Source organism: Pongo pygmaeus, chromosome 14 (genome assembly GCF_028885625.2).
Source record: "Pongo pygmaeus isolate AG05252 chromosome 14, NHGRI_mPonPyg2-v2.0_pri, whole genome shotgun sequence".
Lineage (NCBI taxonomy): Eukaryota > Metazoa > Chordata > Mammalia > Primates > Hominidae > Pongo > Pongo pygmaeus.
In genome coordinates, this window is record NC_072387.2 from 63590953 (window position 1) to 63603342 (window position 12390).

Below are 12390 nucleotides of genomic sequence, written 5' to 3' on the forward strand. Positions count from 1 at the left end.
GATTTCAGAATTGTTTCCTCTTGAGAACAGTAAGAGAAACAGACGTTGGAAGAAGAGAATACAAAGACAGATCAGAGGGGCATCTCAGAACAGAGACATGTATCTTTCCACCAGAGACTTTGCTTGCCTTTATGGTGTGTAGTATTGTCCAGCATGGAATATTTTCTGTTCTTGATTCTATGTGGGGTCAAACGTCTATATTCTAATTAATAGAAAATAGACTAAATTGATCTATTCTAAGTCTAGCTGCTGAAAGACTTCTGCACAATGTGTCACACCTCTTCTTTGATGTTGGTATCATGATGGAAACTCCATTGCCCTTGGTTACAAATAAAGCTCTGTTGTGTTTACACACTGGAATTTGAAGGTTTATTTATTATAGCAGTTATCATTACCTTCTATGACCCTGAAACCATAACCTTATTACCAGATGATATGTTATGATAAAGGTCAATTTTAGACCAAATTCTGCCAATGGTACAATATTTATTAGCAAGAAAATGGTACATAAGCCACCATATCACTTGTTCCTGTAACATGTTATTCAGCATTTTGACAAATACCTTGGATAAAATTTGACTAGAGGCCAACGAAACAATATTCTTGTTGACAAATCAGCCAATACTCTAGTTAAGTCTACAGAGTTCTGTGTGAGGTGGGGCAGCACAGAAATGAACAATGCATCAGAGAGAAAGAACTGGCTGCTCCTGCTTAATTCTTATAGCACAATTATATGTACAAGGCTGTCTATAAAATGTTTCTATCCAGACATGAATCTTGAACACCACTAATTTCACCAATGATTTGTGGTGTCATAGATGTCATCGCTTATGTTAATTTTAGTGCAAAACAGAATTTAGTCAATATACTTTGCAATTCTGAGGGTGAATATTTCTGATTACAGTAACTATAATGCTAACAATATATACTAATTGTGGATGCATAATGAGTATATGTCAAATTCTAGTTATTCTGTAGGATATATGGTTTTGTGATTAAGATACTTTAATGCTCTTTAAACATCAGAAGAAGTGAAAATTAAATTTAACCTACATAAATAAATAATTTATATTGAAATGCTTTAACGAGCTATTTCATTTAACTATATACATAGACAAATGTATAAAGTCATAAATATACAACACAAAGTGTACACCCCAAACTAATCAGCACACAGAATAATATAAAGAACATTTTCTGTGTCCCAGAAGTCCCTCTCATGCACAGTCCAGCCCCTACTCCCTCATTTGAGGATAATGACTATTCTAATTTCTAACCTTTTGTACTAGCACTTGTTTGTTTTAATCAGTGTATTTATTTTATGTCTAGTTTTCTTTGCCCAACATTATGTTTCTAGGATTCATCCATGCAGTTCGTGGAGTTATAGGTTGGTCCATTCTCATTGCTGAATAATATTCTATTTTATAAAAATGTGTTGATATTTTTATCTGATCTACTATTGATGGACATTTAGATTTTCTCCATTTTATAATATTACAAATCATGCTGTTAAGAACGTTCTAGTATGTGTCTTTATTACTGTTGGCTATATAACTAAAGGTAGAAGTGCTGGATAATAAAGCATGAATATGTTTAATTTTAGTAAATATAATCAATAGTTTCCAAATTGGTTATACCAGTTCACACTCCTACTACCAGTATCTGAAAAAACATTACCTCCCATTATCAATAAAAAAATTGGCATTGTCTCAATTTCTAATGAATTACATTATGGTTGCATATTTTGTTTCAATTAGCATTTCCATGATGGCTAAAAATTGAACACTTGTCAGCTGTTTTATGACTAGCATTATTATTAAAAACTTATAAACAAATCTATCAAATTTCAATCAGCTTTGACCACACAAGATAAAATTTTCATAAACCTTTCCATACGCTTTCTTTCTCCAGCTTTCTGTATTCACTTAGTTTTATCTGTCACTCTCTTTTTATTTTTTTAATTTAAAAACTTTAAACTAGATAAAATTACTTTTCCTTTAACAGAAAAATTTTATGCCTTCCTTATAATATTTTGTACCAAAAACACAACATACTTTCTGTACACATTTCAAATATAGAAATGTTTCTCTTATATTTAGAAGTTTTAACTATATGTATTACTTACAATGTTAACTCTTAGTAACCCTAATTTTCCGTGCAAAATATAGGAAGGAAGTAATTTTAAGTGTCATGTATTAGATGCATAGCCCAGGAAGAAGGACAGAGCTTTGAAGGCAATGCCTGGAAAATCTGACCCGTTCCAGCATTGCCAAGAGGGACAGCTGGGCCAGGGAGGATGGGGCTAAGGCAGTGTAGACACATGTATATCCTCAGGCCTTACCATGGCCACTTGACTAGACTTTAGAATCTGAAGACTCGAAACCAAAGACATAAGTTCGTAGACAAATCAAGCAAGTATCACCAATTCACAGAAGCAAATTTTATAACCTTAAAACATCTAGCAGAGATAGTATAAATTTGTCTAACTAGTAGACCCAAGCAAAATTTCTCAAATTCTGAAAACATTTTTATTTTGTTTCAGCAACAATTTTGACACTAATTTTATTTACCAAAGACTACTAAACTCACATGAGCTTGCAAAATATTTAGGCTTACTTACTTAACTTATGAGTGATTATTTATTTGTAAGACAATTTTATACTATGTAGACAATATACAAATACAGATATGTAGACAGGCATACATAAAAATAGAGACAAATATCTTATAGCTTTGATTTACAATTTTAGCTGTAAAATAGGGAAAACTCACTAGCTTAAAAGGACATTTGTATTAAATTGTGCCTCTGTTAATATAGTAAGTTTATCTGTCCTACATGACTGAAGCACTTACTGAGTTTTGGAGAAAATAGTGTAGCAAATTTCCCATCTCAAAGAGAAGGGAGAATTTAAGCTTTTTCAAGGAGTTTAGGTTTATTAGAGGAAGACTAAGAATAATTGCCAAGGTAATACAAAATCATAAGAATTCACCACAGGTTTGTATAAGGAGATCGGTTTTATTTGGATAGGTAGCTTCTCATTTTGGCTCTGTTTTCCAATTAGACCACTGAGTTCAGGATGAACCCATTAACAAATAGGACCAATAAAGTATTTGCAGTTTTCAGGGCCTAACATTTAAATATGCAAAAAGTAGGTACAGCTGGAAGACAGAACATCTAGATTTTCAAAAATCAAGATTCCAACCTTTTTTTTTTTTTTTTTTTTTGGGACAGAGTCTTACTCTGTCGCCCAGGCTGGAGTGCAGTGGTGCAATCTTGGCTCACTGCAACCTCCGCCTCCTGGGTTCAAGCAATTCTCCTGCCACAGCCTCCCAAGTAGCTGGGATTACAGACACCCACTGCCACGCGTGGCTAATTTTTTGTATTTTTAGTAGAGACAGGGTTTCACCATCTTGGCCAGGCTGGTCTTGAACTCCTGACCTTGTGATCCACCCGCCTTGGCCTCCCAAAGTGCTGGGATTACAGGAGTGAGCCACCATGCTGGCCATTTTCAGCTTTTACACTGAATCCCAGGTGCCCAAAAGGAGGTAAATGCCACGGGGGTGGCAGTGCAATGCTTCCACAGTGCACCTAACCACCTGGGCATTTTCCTGAGGATGGTGGATGATACAATGCCAATCAGCCCACTCTGTGATCAGACTTCCCTCGTGGGAGTCTTATCACTTGGTAGCAAGTGTTCCCATAGCCTCCAGATATTTAAGCCACACTTTCTTATCTCCAAGCCCAAAGAAATAAGTAGCCCCTTGCAGTCACAACCATTCAACTGCACTGTCAGTCACCTCAGAAACTGTATAACCTTCTCTAGTAACTTGCCAGCTACTACACACCCAAAGATCCAGGTCTCTCACAGTATTAAAGTAATCCCTGGTACTCTCCAAAGCCAAAGAGATCACATAGTTTAATGTGAAAGAGAGCAAAGCTTTAGACCTGACAGAAAACTGCCCATGTTTCTTCAGACTCCAAAAGTAATCCAAAATATCCCAAAAAGAGTGTGTTCAGTGCCTTTTTCTGTGTTCCTGAAGGGTCTCAGCGGTTCTAGATAACTCTTCTAGATGTCTTCACATGATATTGAAGATGGCAAAGAGGAAGGAGAAGCAGAAGTAAAGGGGAGTACAAATCTTAGAGGAGCCATTTTCAGAAGACTATAGGTTTTCCAAAGGGGTCAAGGAAGTGTTGCATTTTTTCTTCAGCAAAATTGTACCAACAAGAAAGAAAATGAAGAGAGGGACCAAACACGTAATTAAAAAGTGCCACAATTGACTGAAAAAAAATTTCCCAAAATCAGGATCCAAAAGAGAAAAAAAAAAAAATAAAGAATTTTTTTTTTCAAAAAAAATTATTATAACCTGACACTGTCAGCTTTTAGTTAAGCTGACTTCTGGCCATAGAGCTATTAAAAAAATCTTTGCAAATCTCTTATCAGATTTCAATCAGGACAAACAGCCAATATTGCTGCCCTTTAAACTGTTTCTTTCTTTCTTTTAAATCAAAGATACCTTTCCAAGTGACTTACCAAAACCAATAAGCCTTTAACCAAGGTTATGACTTAAACAAGGACATACTAGATATCTCCAAAGAGATGCAGAGCAGTGCTTGCAAGATTTATAATGACCCCAAAACAGCTTAAAGAAAAGAATGTTTCCATAGTCTCTAGAATCTCAGCTTCTTAGCCGACCATCTACAAACAAAAGCCCAAAATTCCCATATGGCCCAAATATGAAAGAAGTCAAAAGCTGGCCATGAAAGAGAAAAATTATCAATAACTAATGGGTTATTCATTATCCTGGAACCCCCCCCCCCAGGAATTCAAGAGTCACACAAATAATTTCCAATGGTGTACTTATTCCAGGAGGGACCCGATTCCATAAACCTCTTCATGGAAAGCCCAGGAGGTAATTTTTCATGTTTAGAATAACTTTTTACCTTAGCAAGAGGTATTATCTGGATAGAGAATAGAAGAGGCAGTTCCAGTGATCCTCTCAGTCAAAAAACTCACTCTCAGGAGTAGATTAAAATAGCAAAATACTCTTGTCACAGACAGTTAAGGATAATATTTGAGCACACAGTGCCTTTGTTATCCCACAAATGTGTGAAGGGTCACCAGTCACAGACATGTTAATCTATGACACCAGATAGGCTCTCCTGGGACTGGAGCTTCTCAGGACTAACCAGGCAACAAAGGTGTTGAAATGACGAAAGTCCTATAGGGATGGGACTTTTCATTAAGACAAATTTCCCTGACAGCCTGACACCTTTGGAACAAAGAGTATGCTGCCTAAAATTGTATGTGCCTCGGGGTTTCCAGCCATTTCAGACTGGCCACCAGAAGTTACCTGAAAATCATGTCCCTCAGATGGTGGAGACCAGGAGAGAGTGCTTCAATTTGATCATAAGTCAAGCTCTTAAAGACATGAAACAAGGCAGAAGGAAACCTCATCCAGTTATATTTTGGGAACCCATAGTAAAGTTTATAGACACTTGTCTGATCAGAATCTCGAAACTGACTGGTCTGCAAAACCAACTTGAATGTCAGGTTTGTAGAAGTTTTAGGCCCTTGTTCTACTCTATGCTACCCCTCTTTATGACAGAAAACACAGACAAGGGAAAATACTATTTCTGGCAGAAAAGGGATCAAACAGTATGACGATTCAGATCAAAAAGTATATCAGGGTTGCTATACCCAAAACTAGTCACATGAATTCTCTTCTCCCATTAATCAAAATTTAGCAAAGAGAGACAGTGATATTTACCTTCTGCATGAGTGGATTCCACAGACAAACAGGCTGAAAGCCTGGCTGGTAAGAATCTCTTACCCGCTCGCTTGTCAGGTCCTGGGTTCCCTTTACTGTGGTTTTCTGAAGAGCAGAGTGTCTTTGGTATGCTGCTGGTTGTGCCAAAACCGTAGGGGCCAAGAGAACAGTTCCCCTTCACCCACTTTAGGTTCCCTGAAAAATCAACTCACAAAAAACCAGATTAATAAAAGACATACAAATTAATTAATGTGAATGGGAGAAAATCACAGAGCAATTACTCCACTGTGCAATAGGGTACAAATGCTTATATACACTTCTTTTTAGGAGGAAGAGAGATGGGAAAAGTGCAAATTATTTCAAGGGAGTAGTAAATTATATTTAGGGGACTCAATGGGCTTGGGTGAACAGTGGCCTGAGACAAAGTCTGTTGGACCCACATAACAGACAATGGTTTGTGACAATAGTCTGTCCAGGTGTGTTGACAGATTTCAGTCTTTCTTCATGCAATATGAGTTCTGTTATTAAAAGCTCAAGGAAGGAACCAGAGGTGATTATTCTCTTCTTTTGTATGTTCAGACTTTGGACAGATAAGGGAACTCAGAGAACAACTTCATCTCCTGCTTTGGAGGGACAGAGAGTTAAGAGAAGGTGGGGTAAAGTGTGTGGGAGGGGGAAGGTCAAAGACACCTTGAGAGGCTTCTTCAGTTCAGCAGTTCAAAAGTGCCATATTTTTGGGGTGTCAGTTTCTGAGCCTCAGCCCAACACTATATTGTTAACTACAGGCACTATGCTGTATAACAGATCTTTAGAATTTACTCATCTAGCATAACTTAAATTTTATACTTATTTACCCCTCAATTCCAGCCCCTGGCAACCCCTATTTCTATGAATTTTACTACTATAAGTACCTCATATGTGGGGGAAAGGTGGCCTGAGTTTAAGGCTCATCAAGTTTTCTATTTGGTTACTCTATTTGGTTATTCTATTTCTATTTGGTTACTTCAGCTCTGCCGGTTTATCTCCGGACTTGCCCATTTTCATGCCATCTGAATTCTTAGTCTTTTGGTCAGGCATGAAATCCACACCTACACCCCACAGAATTGGCTGTAATCACCCTGCCATCTCTATTACTCTTCTGTAATAAAATTTTAAGTCTTCTAGTTTTTGGTATACTTTAGTTTTCTCTTGCCATTAAATAGATATTTATGTACGTTTTCTGACTTTCTAAAAATTTTTGGTGAAATAATAATTCTAAAACAAGCTGTTCCAGGTACTCCTCAAAGACTTCATTGAGGTGCTTTTGGTTTTATCCACACAGAAAAAAGAAATGCCTAATCTACTTATTTTGCAATTAATTTCCTCATATACATGGTTATCTATCTGTACGTTGTGTCACATTATAAAAGCACATTGAAAAAATATAAACTGTATATATATAAACTATGTCATTCTAAAATGTTGCCTACTCTCCTTCCTTAGAAAGTAGTTTTAAAAATTAACCTTCTTTTAATGATTCATAAATTTGTAGTATTGGATGCCTCTCTCTCCTCTCTCTATTAAATATATGGACAGTGCTATTTTTCAGTTGTAGGTTAGTACTAATTGTTTGTAACTAAGAGTAATTTGACTAGGATTCTAGATCTGTGCTTTTTTTGGTTTTTCTGTTTGTTTTAGAGACAGGGTCTTACTCTGTTGCCCAGGCTGAAGTGCAGTGTCACGATCTCAACTCACTGTGGCCCTTGACCCTCCATGCTCAAGCGATCCTACTGCCTCAGCCTCCCGAGTATCTGGGACCACAGGAATGCACCACCATGCCCAGCTAGTTTTTCATTTTTTGTAGAGACAGGGTCTCATTATGTTGCCCAGGCTGATCTTAAATCGTGGGGTCAAGTGATCCTCCCACCTCGGCCTCCCAAAGTGCTGAGACTACAGGTGTGAGCCACTGTACCTGGCCAGGTCTGTTTTTTAAGTGCTAGGTGATATTAGCAAAATCTGTCTGCTCATAGGGTGTCAGTTTCCCTATTGCTAAAATGAGGTAGGTGAAGTATTTAAAATTAAATGGTAAGTCCTATATAGCTACCAAATTGGCTATCTGGTATTAGGATTAATCCATGCTGAATTTAACATGCAGCATAGAATTAATTTTTGTTTGTTTTTAATAGGTTTTTGCCATCTAGATAACACCTTTTTATGTTAAATATACTTTCTTCTCATGAAATATCAAAGGAAAAAATACTTTGATTATTGAAGTTTCTTATGACTAATTATAGTTACCATGCTTACTGTGCAACAGCACTGTGCTTATGTCTTTCAGGAGAGACTATCTTATGTTGTTTTTCTCCCTCTGTCTGTCTCTACCTCTGTCTCTGTGCAGCTTTGTAGTCTCCAATAAGCTTCGTTGAATTTATTTAATTTTTAAATTTTATTTTTAAGAGACACTACCATCTCATATTGAAGCTTCACATTAGATTCAGTTTGTCCTTCAAAACTGGATTAGAGAGCATTGCCAACACATATGGTAACTTCTGGAACTCTAAAATTTCACGGTCTTCCACAGTCAAATGTTTATTTCTCTCTCATGCCACATGTCCAGTGAAGGTTGGCTATAACTCTGCTATGCTTCACCTTCACTCTGGTCTGCGTTTGTTAAGAGTATTATCAATCATGTAGAAGAGAGAAAAGGCATATAGTAGAAACCACATGATGCATCTCAAAACTTCTGCCCACAGGTGCTACACATGAAACTTCTAACCAGTTACTACAGGCAAAAGCAAATCCATTTTCTTCAGGCTGGTGTCATCAGGGAGAGAAGGTAAATCTTCCTTAAGGAGGGGCGACGAATATTTGCAAAAATGAGATACAGCCTAACACAACATACTTAAATATATTATTTACATAAACTTTAATTCAGGACTAACAGTAGGTGATACTTTCTTTTAATTCTGAGGGAAACAAAGCTATGATCATAGATGTAAAGCTATCAAATTCAAAAGGCCTGGATTTGAATGCAGATGCAGACTTATGGTTGTCAAAGAAGATATTCTTAACTTCTAATCATTTGGTCAAATTTTTATGAATTGATTATATTCTTTTATTGTGATCTCCTAAAAATAAATAAAATGAGCTAAATGAAAATAAGAACAATGATTTTTTTTATTTTTTTTTTATTTTTCAAAAACTGGGATTGCCATTGCCCTGTTGGAAACTATGTTCTGTATGGCTCCTAAGCTTTTAAAATATTTGTTTTATTTTCATGGAAACTTTTTCATGGTGATTCAATTTTTAAATTCTAATATTACTGTTTAATTTTTTTTACCAAGGAGGTAGAGGAGCAATGAGTCAAAGTCAAAGAAGTAGAGCAAGGAGAAAAGGAGGGGCAAGCATAGCACTTTTCATCCCATAGAAATTGGGAATTTAATGGCTGATTAGCTATTAGAGTGTCTTACAGGTTCCCTTGAGTTTTACATTTCTTTTAGCTTAATTAATGACTCACTCTGCCTTTTAATCTGCCCTCCTTAGATTATTAACACAGTAGCCTTGTTTATTTAAGGGAAATTGCAGGGAGGCGGGTGTTAAATACTAGTGGCCAGTATCTTTACCATATTAGAATGCTTAATCATGTCTTGCTGATTCATATTTAGACCTTTCTGTATTTAACCTGGTTCTATAGTTGATATAGGATACAACTTCTAAATTTTCATTATTCTGGAATTTATTGAATAATGTTTGAAATTGTTTTTGAAAAAGATTATTTTTTAGGTTCCACAGACAAAGCATAAAATTAAAATATGTTTCATGTTCCTTCAGCTTTGGTTTCCATATAAGGATATATGATCATTGACGTAAAACGAGTTTCACTTTATACCCAGGTAATATGATCTAGCATTTATTAAAGAGAGCAAAGTATAGTCAATATTGGTGGCTGCTGCTCTATTATTGCATTAGGTTATTTGCTACTTTTTCTAAACTCTTCTAGTCTCACAATTTCATTGTTATTATTCCAGGAAAACAAGAATTTAAGACTTTCTGTTTTTCTCTTTCTCCTCTCTTTCTTTCTCTTTTCTTCCTCTATCTCTCTCTCTCTGGCTTTGGAAGCTATAATAAGTTCTGCTCAGTTAATTTTTTTTTATTATTTTTCTGAGGCGCTGCAAACTTGTATTCAGAGGTTCCACATTAGATTTAGTTTGTCCTTCAAAACTGGATTAGAGAGAGATGCCAACACATATGGTAACTCCTGGAACAGTTCATAGTTTGAACAACCTACAGGAAACCACGAAAGCCACATTTCCTGTCAGTATTGTAAAGCCAAAATCTGTGTTTGGAAATGAACTTGAGCATGTACTTAAAATCTGTGCAAAAACCCATTTAGTGATCTTATGTAGTTTTAGAGGTGACATATCTCGAATGACATTCAAATAAAATCTACCAAAACCTTGATTGCATTTTAATGAGTGAAAGTAATTTCAAATTTTATTTTATGTTTTTTAAATGAATACTATTTTTACAATTTTTAAATGCCACTCCAAATCAGAGTTAAGTTCAATTGCTTGTCTCTCCTTGCTTTGCCTATGAGTTCCATTTATGTTTTTTCTCCAAAAGACAAGATGTAAAATTTTTATCCTTAAAATAGTTTCCAGTTTTTCATGTTCATTCTGTGAAAAAAGTGTGCAATATGTTTACGTAAATAATGTTTCAGCCATCCCTGGTATTAGATATTAGTGGTGAAATAAACCAGTAACAAGCTAAATAAATTTTTAAATATCTTCAATATATGAGTGCTCTATGTGAATAGGTCGTTTGATCTTTTAGAAAGAACAGAGTTGATAAGAAACACTATAGCAAATTTCCAAAGCCTGAAAGCTCCTGGCTGTTAGCAACTGGCACTTCAAGGATTCTTTGACAGCAAAGATGGTGACAGCTAAGAGTGTATCATGAGGAGAGTTTATAGTAAACAAATGTTGCCTTTGATGCAAATTTGGGTTTCTAAAAACATTAATTATTACTGAATGGATTTTCAAAGGCTGCTCTACAAAGCCTGCTGGAGAAATTGCTCTGTGGCATTACTCCAAAGCTTGTGTTTATGTATGAAAAATGGAACTTTTTCACTTTTAAGTGGAGGATTATAGTTATAGGTATCTTCCATGTATATTACGTTCAGTAAGGATTATGTGTCAATTTAGCCCAGAGAATAAGCTGTTATGCGATGACTGATGTTTGAGAAGATTTTTTTAACTTTGGATGGGCTACTCATCTCTAGCTTTTATCATCCCAGGGCTCACCTATTCAGCAGAATTCTTTCCCTCTATACTCTCTTAGTCTACAGCTTCACCTGAGAAACTTGTGTAGCTGTATATCCGAGTGTGCTCTCCTTCCATTATTATTTTTCTCCAATATAGAGTTTTCTCATCTTTCTCTTCTTATTCAGTTAAATTTTGAACTTACTAGAATTCTTCCAAACTTAGTCTCCTCTTCTCTTTCACACTTAGAATATATAGTATTAGATACGGAAGTTGATTCTGCAGTGTCTACTCACCATGAAGCTAAATTGAATAGAAGCCAATCTAAGGCCAACATTAATTTATTCAAGAATACAAATCTTTCCTTCAATTTTATGGAAAAAGATTATTTTGTTTGCCAGTGTTTATACATATAGATTAAATATGCCACCAGGTGTAAAAGGGGAAACACTACACTGGGTTCTTAGAAATCTCAAGGCAGTTGTCAAGCCTTCGTGTTCTCTTACTATTTTACAGCTCTGTTTATAAAACTTCATGGCTAAATTGGCAGGAAGAAAACAACCACGGGTAAATTATCCACCTAAAGTATTAACATTCATTAATATAGATAACAGTGTCAAATTTAAGAGTATTAGGTGGCAATTGTGGTGAAGTGGTTTTAATGACTAAAGATACAATGAGGATAATTTAAAAAGCTTTTGAAAGAAATGTCAACCCAACACTCTAATGAGGGTGAATTTTTTAAAGAATGATGAGACTGTTTACATTCAGCAGACATCTTGTTCTTCACATAGACCAAAATACAAATGAGACAAGTTAGTAGTGGATGAGAAATAGAGATAAATTATTAATATCTCTGTCATCCTGAATCATTGGGCTGTTCTTCTTATCTATCGTCTGACATTAAGTGTGTTTACAGTAAACCCAACCATTTTTGTTTTAGTGTATAACAATTTATTTTTATTATTTGCTGAGATGCTTACACATATATGCACATATTTTTGCTTGATACAGAAATATCAGTTTACTTTATATAAGTTGCATATTGTGATACAAAGATGAATCAGGTATAAGTGAATACGTTTCTCAACAAATTTATGTTTATGTTTAAAAAACAAAACGATACATTTAAACATCAAAACAGTAAAAGGAAGAAATTGTATTATAGCTATGTTAGACAACAGATTAGTATTTTTATATTATTCAGTATAGATATAAGTTGGTACAATGAGCCCTATCATCTCAATATATGCTTTAGGCAAAAACACAATAAATAGTTAATGTAAGAAGAAATCAGGATGTGTAATCAATACATCTATAAAGGTTCACTGTCACTAATAATCAAATAGTTGTAAATTAAAACAAGTTATTTTTTTTGTTT